We start from the raw sequence: 13,271 nt of genomic DNA, 5'->3' as shown, positions 1-13,271 counted from the left end.
CTTTCTTCTTTGAAAGTAATTTTGTGTGAAAAATCATGGCCTTTCTTGGAGTTAGGGGGAAAAGATGGGTGCAAATAAAAGGAGGCAACAGAACTGACTGTTTCCAGTCTGTCACAAGCGTCTCATTGTGAGACATGTTGTCGGCGGTCTTGCATAATCCATATTTACTTCAGTGTCTTCCAGCACGAAGACCAGCATCAGACTGTGTCTGTGGGTCTCACAAACATGATAAAACTGTGACGTACCAACACAAAACCTTCTATTCTGAATACTCCAGCACACTGCAATTTTTTTTTCTTGATCAGTATTTTTTTTCTGGTTTTCAGTTTCAAAACATCTAAACATTCCTAAAGCGAGATCATTTTTTCCCCTCAAAATATTTTGCACAATATGCTTGTTTTTAGAAAATGTACCTTATGTATCTTAAGTTCATGTGTCTTAATCCCACTGTTTTAAACATAATAATAATAAATTATTTTAAAATAATAATAATAAATTATTATTATTGCTATTGTAAGTAGTAGCATAATATATAGAATAAAATATATTCTAATTTTTTTTTAAATAATTATAGTTATCGTTTGTAATTTCAAATATTTAAATAAAAAATTCTAAAGTACATGCATCTTGTATTATTTATTTTAGATTTTTGATATATATATATATATATATATATATATATATATATATATATATATATATATATATATATATATATATATATATATATATATATATATATATATACACACAGTGGGGATCGACAGTTTGGGCACCCCTTGCAGAATCTGTGAAAATATGAGTGATTTTTCAAAAAATAAGAGAGATCATACTAAATGCATGTTATATTTTATATAGTACTGTCCTGAGTAAGATATTGTACATAAAATATATTAACATTTAGTCCACAAGACAAAAAAAATGCTGAAATTATTAAAATAACCCCACTCAAAAGTTTGGGAACCCTTGGTTCTTAATACTGTGTTCTGTTACCTGATGATCCTCGACTGTCTTTCTGTTTTGTGATGGTTGTGCATGAGTCCCTTGTTTGTTCTGAACAGTTAAACTGAGCAGCGTTCTTCAGAAAAATCTTTAAGGTCCTGCAGATTCTTCAGTTTTCCAGCATCTTTGCATATTTGAACCCATTCCAGCAGTGACTTTATGATTTTGAGATACATCTTTTCACTCTAAGGACATTTGAGAGACTCAAACACAACTATTTAAAAAGATTCAAACATTCACTGATGCTCCAGAAGGAAACAAGATGCATTAAGAGCTGAGGGTGAGAACTTTTGAACATGATGAAGATGGCCAAATTTGTCTTATTTTGTTGAAATATAATTTTTTTTCCATTTAGTTCTGCCCTTCGTAAGCAACAGAAGATACTTGTATGTTTCCCGGTACACAAATTAAGTACAATTTACCTTGATCTTCAAATTCCAAAAGTTTTCACCCCCAGCTCTTAATGCATCTTGTTTCCTTCTGGAGCATCAGTGAATGTTTGAATCTTTTTAAATAGTTGTGTTTGAGTCCCTCAAATGTCCTCAGTGTGATAAGGTGTATCTCAAAATCATAAAGTCACTGCTGGAAAGGGTTCAAATATACAAAGATGCTGGAAAACTGAAGAATCTGCAGGACCTTAAAGATTTTTCTGAAGAACGCTGCTCAGTTTAACTGTTCAGAACAAACAAGGGACTCATGCACAACCATCACAAAACAGAAAGACAGTCGAGGATCATCAGGTAACAGCACACAGTATTAAGAACCAAGGGTTCCCAAACTTTTGAGTGGGGTTATTTTAATAATTTCAGCAGTTTTTTTGTCTTGTGGACTAAATGTTAATATATTTTATGTACAATATCCTACTCAGGACAGTACTAAATAAAAAATAACATGCATTTAGTATGATCTCTCTTATTTTTTTGAAAATTACTCATATTTTCACAGATTCTGCAAGGGGTGCCCAAACTTTCGATCCCCGCTCTATGTGTGTATATATCTTTTTTTTTTTTTTTATAAACCACACATTCATCTATGACATATGATGCTGTGAACATATGACACCTTAGTTTTGAGTGGAAGACTGGAAAAAGAGGGCAATAATGAGATCTGGAATCTCATCCACAGAACTGGACACAGGCATGAGACAGAAGATATATAGAAGCCTCTGGTCTGAGTGTAATGGACTGTGTCTTGGCTGGCTGGATGGCAGGAGCTGAGGGTCTGCTGACAGACAGACAGGTGGGCCTTGTTCCTCTCCGTCTCCAGCCAAGACATTGCATTGTCTTCAGTACGTCCACAGTTCAGAGAGACAGAAATATGGAGACCTCTCAGTCTGTCTGGCACCTCTGTCATTACAAAGGGTCATGGGTAATGAGAACTAATCTCCATTTTATCTATGATTGGTGTAAACAGTTGTATGGGTAAACAAACACACACACATGCTGATAATCGTGATGCATAACAGTGCAAGACAGCAATAGTGTCTAGCTACACCAGTTTTAAAAAATCAAACACAGCAAACTATTTTTTTTAAGAGACATGATGACTTATTAAGCAGGAATGCATTCATTTGGATAAAGATACTTTTTCTTTTAATCAAATAATTCCAACCTTGGGTGAACTTAAGAAACTTCAGAATCATAAATAATAATAAAAAAAAAATCTTTAAAATATATTCCATTCTAAACAGTAACGTAAAATATAGCAATACTGAAGATTAAGGAAGACATTTTACATAGTAAAAAGAATTGTGCTAATGAATAATGAATTATTCTTGCGAAAAGTTGAGAAATTCTCAGATGTTGGATGAATCTTATGAAACCAATGTACAACATATCCAGTTATTAATAAAGCAAGACATTAGAAATTATAATTGCATACAATACACTTTTTTTTGTTCCTTTTGAGCATTAGTTTGAAAAATTTCTTATGGGAAATTAAAGAAACACTCTACTTTTTTTTTTTTTTTTTTTTTTAAATAGGCTCATTTTCCAACTCCCCTAGAGTTAAACAGTTGGTTGTTTTTTTTACAGTTTTCGAATCCATTCAGCCTATCTCCGGGTCTGGTGCTAGCGCTTTTAGCTTTGCGTAATAATCAAGGAACTTTGCTGCCGTACCATGGGTGCAGCAGGCGCAGTGATATTACGCAGGGCCTGAAAATAGTCTGAAACGGTATTTCAGCAAAGTTCGGGAAGTCTAGGCCTAATGGTTAGAGGGTTGGACTCCCAATCGAAGGGTTGTGGGTTCTAGTCTCGGGCCGGACGGAATTGTGGGTGGGGGTAGTGCATGAACAGCTCTCTCTCCACCTTCAATACCACGACTTAGGTGCCCTTGAGCAAGGCAACGAACCCCCAACTGCTCCCTGGGCGCCGCAGCATAAATGGCTGCCCACTGCTCCGGGTGTGTGCTCACAGTGTGTGTGTGTGTGTTCACTGCTCTGTGTGTGTGCATTTCGGATGGGTTAAATGCAGAGCACAAATTCTGAGTATGGGTCACCATACTTGGCTGAATGTCACTTCACTTCACTTCCTTGATTATTACGCCAGAATGAGAGTATAGTTCCTAACTTTTCATTTTCTGTTGGTCTTATTACACTACGTAACTACAGAAGAGTAAAGTTTTAAATAGGAAAAAATACATGCCAACGGTCTAATCAGATTCAATGATCTATGCTTTGATCTATGCTAAGCTAAGCTAAAAGTGCTATCGCCAGACCCAGAGAATGGCTGAATGGATTCGAAAAAGGTAAAACCCAACTGTTTAACTGTAGAGGAAATGGAAAACGAACCTATTAAAAAAGTGATAATTCATCCAAAAGTATAATAGCTATGATAGAATCAGGCTGAGAGTTGTCAGAATTAATTACAATTTTCCTCTCTAAGGGCAAAGGATCATTGAGAAAACTGACGAACAAATCATTCATACTAGGAGTGCGTCCAAAATCGCATACTTTCTAAATAGGTACTTCTTTTAAATAAATAATTGAATTAGACCCTAAAAAGTATTAAGTATGAATGTGTGTAATAATGCGACATCACTGCCATTCCAAATCCCCTCTCATGGCTTCTCTGAACGGTTAAATCTAAATTCATCTTTCTGAATATTGAAAATATCGGTGACCAGGATCTATAAAGTAACTATTCTCAAAAACAGCTGCTCAGACCCTGTAAAGACTGAACGTCCACATCCAGCTACATTATTGTAACATCTGCTATGGGAGTGGATTCTTCTTCGGCCCATCTGGGAGAAGGTCCCTGCGGTCTCCAGAACCTTCTGGTAGAGATAGATGTCCTGTCTGGGTCAGTCTGTTTAGGGCTCACCCTGTGCCCTGAACTCAGTGACCCTGTGGAGGTGAGGGGACACGCAAGTCACATTTACCCCCCCTTTAAGAAGCCAGAAGAGAGCAGACACAGAGTCGAAGCTTCCCCTGGGGAGCCGTAACAAAGTCTTTCAAGTTCTCCACAAGACTGCACTATGGACAACATAAACTGAGGATGTCAAAATATTTCTTCTTCTTTCTCTTTTTATAAAGGAATGACCTTGCTGGAGCATTTGATCAAAAACTCTGTAAGTGGACGAAAATAAAAGAAAGAAAAGGAAGATGAAAAAGAGACAAAGGATCCATATTTAAATATGAAGTTCACTGAACCCTCAATGAGTCAGCTGTTTTCTTTTCCTCGCCCCCAAGTCTTTAGAAATTCACTTCTTCCCAGTGCATGTGTGCTAAATCTATATTTACTCAAGCTCCTTTTATTTTTTCAGGTCCTGTTGCCTTATAAAAGTTTAGTCACTTCCTTCGATGTCAAAAGTGCGGTAAACAAATAGCAACACTTCTGCATCACCCTTAAAGGCATAAAAAACAAACTTTCTCTCATGTTATACATGTAGTGGTACAAATTCTGCTCATGGTCAAATTTAGTAACACTTTGGCTACAGGGTATAATTACAATTTATTTTTTAAAGCGCTCTTTACACAGTTTCAAAGCAGCTTCACAGAAAATCATGATGTTAATGTTTACAATACCTTAACATATTTATGTCTTGTAGTCACATGTAGCAGATTAGAGCTGGGTTATATAATCATTTATATTTTGCAATGATACAAGCAATCAAGCAGTTGAGATTTGCTTTATAGTATATATTGCTTTACATGAGTATGTAGTACTGTAAGTATGCAGGTAAAAATGTATATATATAGTAGTTTATATAGAGCTGTGCTTTAATATAGTTTGCAGTTTGTAATTATTTAAATTGCCAAACAATACTTGATGTGGTCTAGAGCCTGCAGCCTGGGCCGGAGAGTTTTTACCTGGCCAGAAATACAGAAGGCCGGAAACAAGGCTGTCTCTGCCATGCCTCTTTACATTGATAGTGCTACACACCACCGCACACTCTGGTTCCCACAACCAGTTAAAACAGGACTCTCATATAACCTGCCCCCTCGCTCCGCCGCACAGCTGTCTTTCGTTTGGTTTAAGCCAAGAATAAAGCAGGAAGTGGAAATTAAACAAGGGCACAGAGAGGGAAAACAACGCTGATCATTAAAGTCATCAAGGATGGAGAAATCCAACAACCCATGGAGTGGGTGGGACATCAAAGTTTTTATCTATGAAAATTATAACAGAAAACAGAGAAGCGATGGCTTTAATCTTTCACTACACTGCTACTTTTGTATCCCATCAGAAGATGTTTCTTGTAGATTTGTACAGTTATGCTAGTTTTAAATTTGTCTCCTAACATTGTCCAATAATTAATGTCTAATTACTATATTCATAGCTAGGATCTGATGTATCCTAAATACATAATGATCGTCTAACTTTTATTTTTTGGTTTGACAAATACATCTAGATTGGAGAAATGTAAAACACATTGCACAATACAAATATTCTATTTACAAGTAACATTTACCTTGATTTACATGTGACTTATGATTCAGGATATTTTAGTAGGACATTTGAAAAATAGCAAAAAACTAGCAAACCACATTTTTTTCTAAGCATTATCTTATTTTTTTTTTATTATGCATTGACAATAATTTGATCTTCATTTAACAAAAAGGACAAAATGAAATGTTAACCTGCTTTTATCATTTCCCCACACTGCTGTTTGACATTCAAATGGGGAAAAAATTTGTCCCACATAAGTCGTGATTGTATGCAGATTCCAAAAATACAGACAGAATCTCTTTGCTTTCATCCTATGACCAAGGAGGTCATGTCTGACGCACTGACCTCTGGAAACAACTGCAAAAAAAGAGAACGTAACGTTAAAAGACTTCATCAATCAAAACTGAAGCATGTTTACATCTAAACATGACTCTTTCACAGAGCTCAGCTGCTGGATGGCTAGATTATTTCTTCAGATGCAAAAATGAGGCATAATAGGAAAAACTAGCATTTCAGTAAATTGGCTTTCTCAAGCCAACTTAATAGTATAAGATATTAAGAGGATATTCTAAATCCAGTAGTTCGACCTGGTAATGTGCATTCAGTGTGTTCCTCTTATTCTATTAATTTGCTCTGTTTGCTTTGGCCTGACTATTGCTGAAGGAAAAGGATCTTTTCCCCCCACAAGGCCGAAGGAGGCCTGTATACTCGTGTGCTCTCGGCTCATGCCAGTGAGATGTTTTCCAACACTCTCTCTCTTGTTCTGTCCGTCTCTGTGTTATCAGAAGGCATGGGATGAGTCGCACATGAAGGCAACGCATAGAAGCAATGCGGAAGACCTTTACAGCCTCTGCAGGTGGATAAATACCACACAAAAGTCATGATGGAAAGATGTGTGTGTTTGTGTTGTAGTCTGCTTAAGACCATAAGGGACCATCAGGAACAAGAGAGTTCAACTGTTACAGATGTAATGGGCCAGAACTTCTGTTTATCTTCAAACTCCCAAATAGTGCTGTTATTGTAAATACCCTTTTCCTAGAATGTTCTTTGGGGGGCCGATGAGTTCTCAAAAACAATTTTAATTATAAAATGAATTCTATTTTTAAGATTTTAAATGATTTAAAATAAACTTATTGAGTTAACACTGAAGAAAAAAAAAAAAAAAAAAAAAAAAAACAACTGATGGCATTTGAGCACAAATATACTTACAAAAGGGTGAATAACTGGCAAAAAAGCTCTCTAATTTTTAAATATTAGATGATTGTCTTATAATAATGCATGGTCTTTCCGCTTGTAAACATTAGAATAAACTATCTTTTGTCTAGATGAGCTGCACATCCACCCAGCACTAGTAGTTTAAGATTAACAGAGACAGATCTTTGCATCACTCTGTGCCCTTAAAGCCAGGACGAGCAGAAAAAACTCGCGTCCAGCAATCCCCTGACAATTCATACATCCTCCCCCGATCCATGTGTGTTTTTCAAAGTTCAGTGCAAGTGCACTAAAAATACAAAGAAACAGCATGTAGGTCTCAGGATCAACCATATGAAAACGATTTTCTTTGAAGGCGTTTTCATACAAAAGCTGTTCATAATTTAAAGGATGCTAACATGCTAGTACATATACACATGTTCCTTTACCTCACTTTGCATCACTGGTGTTCACATGTTTAGAACAGAACTAACGGAAATAATAACAAGTGTGTGGGTTTGGAACAACATGGGGTGATTAAATAATGACAACAGCTATTTCTTCAATTCATTTAGAGGATAACAACAACTAAACATAACAGACTTTTATTTCCATAGTCTCTATGGTTTATATAGCTTTCTTTGAGGAGATATTAGATTGGCTCTGAAGGTCAAGTGTGCAGGGGGTGGAGGGTGGTGGTAGGGGTTAATGAGCATGTCAGAGGGGGTTTTACTCACATACATGAATGTGTGAAAGGGTTAAAGGTTTTAAACAGGGAGAGCAACCCCAGATTAAATGGTCAGTTGAACAATACCACGGATTTAGTTCAGATAACCCACATTAACAACCAGCGAGATGGAACCTTTCAGCCCCGAAACAAAATAATAAGTATCTTTACCACCAGCCTGTTAACTACCATCTGTTGGGCCGCTGACCAGACCCCCTGGCTTCAGAGAGCGTGTCATTTAGTGTGGGAGAGCGAGAGGTGGCTGGAGGGGGAAGAAAGAAAAGATTTAAAGAAACAGTCAATCTATTTCACAAAAGTGATTTATGTAAAAAAAAATTTAAAGGTTAAAGCATACTAATAATGGAGCCACAAAATAGATGGCAATGGCTATATGTTTTTATTTATTTATGATAGTTACAATTATTCATATTAATAATCAAATTAAACAATCTTTCTACAATTGATCTTATTAGCCTAATATTGCCTAATATTAATCAGATGCATAAAGCAACATATATCTCTGTTTAATTTTTAATCCTAGACACGGCCATAGCAGGAAATACAAAAACTGGTTCATTTGTTTGGATTGGTTTATTTTGAAAAATAAATAATGATGAAAAATTCTGATGTTTATTAAACACCAAATATGTTCTGATTGGCAGTTATTACAACAAATCCCATTTTTCTTCATTTTGACTGTGGACAGACACGTTACTTGATGCTGTACACGTAGGCTGCTTACAATTGCCATGCAACCAAGCAACTTGGCACAGAAGCATAACCATCAGCATTTTGCAGCAGCTTCAAACATGGGTTATCCAATCAGAATTTAGAGTCAAAACTATTTGTTTCATAGTGCTGCATTCATCTTACCCTAGGCACTAAAAATATGTTATGTTTTTGGGATGAGAAAGTACACTGAAGATCTGCCAATTGCAACATAATGCAGCAAGCTCTGTTGATGCTTTTGAATAATTTGATAATGTGCAAATAATGCAAGCCAAACATCCCTCTTTTGAAATTTTACTATCCACATCTTTATTTAATGTGTGTTCACAGTGTGTTTCAGACTAAATATAACACGGATAGCTGAAAATAAATCCTTTTGATGTAGTTCAAATTTGATTCACATTATCAGTTCAAGTAAAAATATTGTATTATGCATTTAAAATGACACAACACATGGTGCTATACTACAGCTCTTTATTGATTTCTGGTTTAGCAGCGTCACATCTGTTAGATCAATACATAAGTCCCCATCTGATCTCCACCACATCTGAGTGATGCAATAAATGGCTAAATAAATAAGAATACTGAATATTTATTGTGCTGCTTAATTTAGATTCTATCACTCACTTAAAGTTTATCTTTAAAAATAAAATAAAATTTAGCAAATATATTTTAAAATCTTTAAATATATAAAAATATTTCATTTAATAATAGTACGTACATTGGCATTAGTGGTTCATAACATGAAATTAATTTGACAAAAGAAGAAGAAGAAAATAAATCATACACTATGAATCAGGAGATGCTAATTCCTACGGAAGTTCTAAGCGGCCATGCATTATATTTTTTTTCCTTTTTGTTTTCTCATTATAAGGACTTAATTTTCTCGTTATCTCGACATAACGAAAGTCGTTTTCTCGTTTTAACGACTTATTTTTCTCGTTATCTCGACATAACGAAGTTCGTTTTCTCGTTATAACGACTTATTTTTCTCGTTATCTCGACATAACGAAAGTTAATTTTCTCGTTATAACGACATGACAGTTTTACTGTTGCTATAGTAACGCACTCAACTTTGACAGGCATCTGATGGACAACCATGCAGGGGCTATACTGTAGCCTATATTTCAGCAAATTTAGCTTCGTCTAGGTAATAACGTCTACAATACTGTACATAAATAAAGGCTGATCAATCACTGTTGATTTTTCCAGAGACAGTACAACGAACGTTTTGTTTTTGTAATTAACATGTTTAAATGGCAACACTGCGAAATTAGAGCTGCTTGGATTAAACTCACTTTTCATTTTCCCTTTATTTGAAATAAAATTATATATAATTTGTAATTTGTAGTAGTCATTATATGATGTAGCAGATATCATGTGTGTTACAAGCTTCTGTTTGAAAAGAGCGTCCATGTGTACGTGTAGTGTGTGTGTAGGAGAAAAAACGACTACAACATTATAGAACAAAACTGAATTAAATTAGCCTATGGATTTTACATATAGGCTACATCACATTTCTCATCAATATGGTTAACAATAAAGATTAGTAAAAAGGAAAAGAAGCACATCAGCCTACATCGTTAAATCCCGTCCTACTGTAGATAAACAGAATACAGTGATGTCAACCTTGGTTTTGATAAGCAGTTATTTTATGACACAGAACGCGTTGGTGAAACTCATGCATCTAGCAGGAACTTAATACACAAAATATTCATATTGATTCAAGCATTTAACATTTATGAATTAATTAAATGTCAGTAATGAAGACTGCACAAATTATAGCGATCACGAGGAAGGTCCGCGTACAGTAAAGTGGATAGTGTATAACACCCCATCAGTTATATTCAGGTCTATAGTGCCACCTGCTGGCGCAGTTTTGTAACTTCTTCGAGAAAATTAAGTCGTTATAACGAGAAAAAGAACTTTGTTATGTTGAGAAAACAAACTTTGTTATGTCGAAAAAACAAGAAAATGAAGTTGTTATAACGAGAAAACGAACTTCGTTATGTCGAGATAACGAGAAAATTAAGTCGTTATAACGTGAAAACAAGAAGAAAAAATATTATAATGCATGGCCGCTTAGAACTTCCGTAAATTCCAAAATTTAAGTACTTAAATTGAAAAAAATAAATTTTAGTTGCCTTTTAGAACAGCCTGATTATAAGTAACAAAACAGCACATGTATGTAAGCATATGTTTCTGAGTTTTTGTGTGTATCTGATAATGATGGTCTGTGCGAATTATCCCAGCAGAGGCAGTGGGGCCAGACACAGGTTAACCCACTTTTCCAGATGCCCTGTGGCTGTTTTCCCCCATGTTGCCATCAGTCACAGCTCAATGGCCAATCCTATCCTCTTTCTTTTATTCTCACACATGAACACACTCGCTCTCAGGTGCAAGAGCCTGTGAGAGGTGCAGGGGCAGAGGTGGGAAAGCCTCCACTCTTTAGGGATGGCAAACATCTGTGTAAGCCATCCAAACAGCTGCGGAGATTCACGCGCTCACTCTCCAAACTCAGCAACTCCTCAACCCCCACCACCACTTGAACCAATGTTTGTCTAACGCCCCCAAAGGCTTCCATCCAGTCCTCGACGCGGGACAAGAGCAAATGAGAGATTCATCATCACAGGAAGTCGGTGCTGATCAAAGCGCTACACGGGTTTTCTAAGCATGACCATTGCCTGGGTCGCATGAGTTGAGAAAGTCGAGATTGTATTTTGTTGTAAGGATAATTACTTTGCCGGTTAATTACTTCTTGGAGAGGGAGATTGTTTTAATATTAATGTCTGTGGGGGATGTGAAATTAGAAACGTAGCTGCTTTGGCACTCTGATCAGAGACTGTGGTGAGTGGAGTGAGAAGAGTCTCTTTGATTCTCTCCTGAGTTTTACAGTCCAGCAACCACATTATTATTCCTGAGCTGTTTGCTAATGAGATTTCCAGTCAATTTGAAGCCATGTCCCGTCTTATGAAACTTAAGACCACTTCTTCTTGTCTTTTCCAAAAAAAGGCAGCAGGATGCCATTAGTCTATCTCCCAGTCCCATCATTACACCAGAGAGGAAGGATTCTACCAAAACCATCTGCAAGAGCGGGACACTTCAGCTTATAGAGCTAGTCAAGTTCCCTTTATCTCTAAAGCGCTTTATACGATACAGATTGTGTCAAAGCATCATCTGACTCATAAGAGACATTTGGTCATGAATCAGACTATACTTATCACGCTGTATGTTTTTGATCCACTAAAAATAACTAGCTGATAAGAGTCCGTATTGACCGTATTAGACACAAAGTAAAAGATTGCTTTCGTGATAACAAGTATCGATAGCACAACTGTTCAAATGAAGATTATGACCTGAATTCACTCTCAATTCAGTTTTGAGTTCATTTACCCCTTATGAAACAAAATATATTGCAGTATATTGGAAAATATCATGTAATATATTAGGCATGTATTCTTATATATATTTATTTTTTTCCAATATATTGCAATATATTTAAAGCGGCAATCATTTGTATATTTTGCTATATATTATATAATATATGTATCATCAATATATTATTAAATGTATTCAAATATATAAAATATTAGAAAATAAAAAAGGATAATAATATATTACAATATATCACAATATATTTTAAGAAATATATTGGTAAATATATTTTCCTTTCGTAAGGAACAGGACATTCATAACCATGCTATGTGTGAACATAAATGTATTTGTCATTCCAAAAAAAAAAAAAAAAAGAACCAACAAGCCTATTTCTGTGTGAATGTAGCTCCTGAAGTACCATATTGATGGATGCTGTCCCACTCAAGCAAAAGGCAGAGGCAGGGAAGGGGTGTATGAATGTGGAGCGCATATTCCCCAGACTGCAGTGGAGCCACACAGTGGGAAGTGGATGAAAGTAAACACGGCATGTGGAGGGAAAAATATGCTGAAATCGCTTTCTCTAAAAAAAAGATTATGTTTGACGAAATTTGGGTGACCTCCTGGCCTTTCCCACAGCCATAAAAACCCCAGAGTCTGCAGGCCACAGCCTGCCACTGCAGCGGATAAACCATGAGACAGTCCCTCTATCTGTCTCTCTCCCTCCCATGCTGTTGCATTCTTTCCTTTTCTAACCCCCAATCTCCTTACATGTCCTAATTACTTTACTTTACTTTAGAAATCGAGAGAAGGCCCATTACCAAAAATCCACTATGAGTTGTCCATCCGTTGACTAATCAAAAACATCCGTATCTATGACAACATTACTGATGAAAAAAGAAAGACAACAAACAGAGTTTGAGCAAAATGCTGTTTATCCAACAGTGGTCTAAATGTGCCTGCTTTAATTTGGTGAATGAATTCTAGTTTAAAACACAAGAACCAAGTTTCATATGATTTAAAAAAAAAAAACTTTAAAAAACAGTGGTGTGTTAAAAAAATATGACAAATTATTAACTTAGAACTTAAAACTTTTTTCTTCCTTACCGTATCAAGGCCAATCATATATCACCCTTTTACCTTTATGCCATCATTGTATTGGAGAAATAGTTCACACATCATTTACTTTATTTGTCATCATTTACTCACCCTCCTGTTGTTCCAAACATGTATTAATTTCTTCATTTTGTTGAACACAAAAGAAGATATTTTATTAAAGATTGATGGTAACCAGGCAGCTGCTGATACAGTAGTTATTGACTTCCAAGGATTTATTTTCCTTGGATGTCACTGGCTATCAACTG

The 13,271-nt window shown here is 35.8% G+C and overlaps 1 long non-coding RNA gene across 1 annotated transcript in view; it reads right to left on the bottom strand.

The window, feature by feature from the left end:
* Window positions 1-4,584: 4,584 nt before the first annotated feature.
* Window positions 4,585-13,271, bottom strand: part of LOC128025129 (uncharacterized) — a 30,155-nt gene continuing 21,468 nt past the window's right edge. The window contains exons 2-3 of the long non-coding RNA XR_008186097.1: window positions 7,978-8,068; window positions 4,585-6,245 (exon numbers count right to left, since the gene is read on the bottom strand). This is a non-coding gene — a long non-coding RNA (uncharacterized LOC128025129). The remainder of the gene's footprint in view (window positions 6,246-7,977; window positions 8,069-13,271) is intronic.

This window comes from Carassius gibelio, chromosome A12 (genome assembly GCF_023724105.1).
Source record: "Carassius gibelio isolate Cgi1373 ecotype wild population from Czech Republic chromosome A12, carGib1.2-hapl.c, whole genome shotgun sequence".
Taxonomy (NCBI): domain Eukaryota; kingdom Metazoa; phylum Chordata; class Actinopteri; order Cypriniformes; family Cyprinidae; genus Carassius; species Carassius gibelio.
Note: the sequence above shows the minus strand (reverse complement) of the source record. Positions and strands in the feature narration are given on the sequence as shown.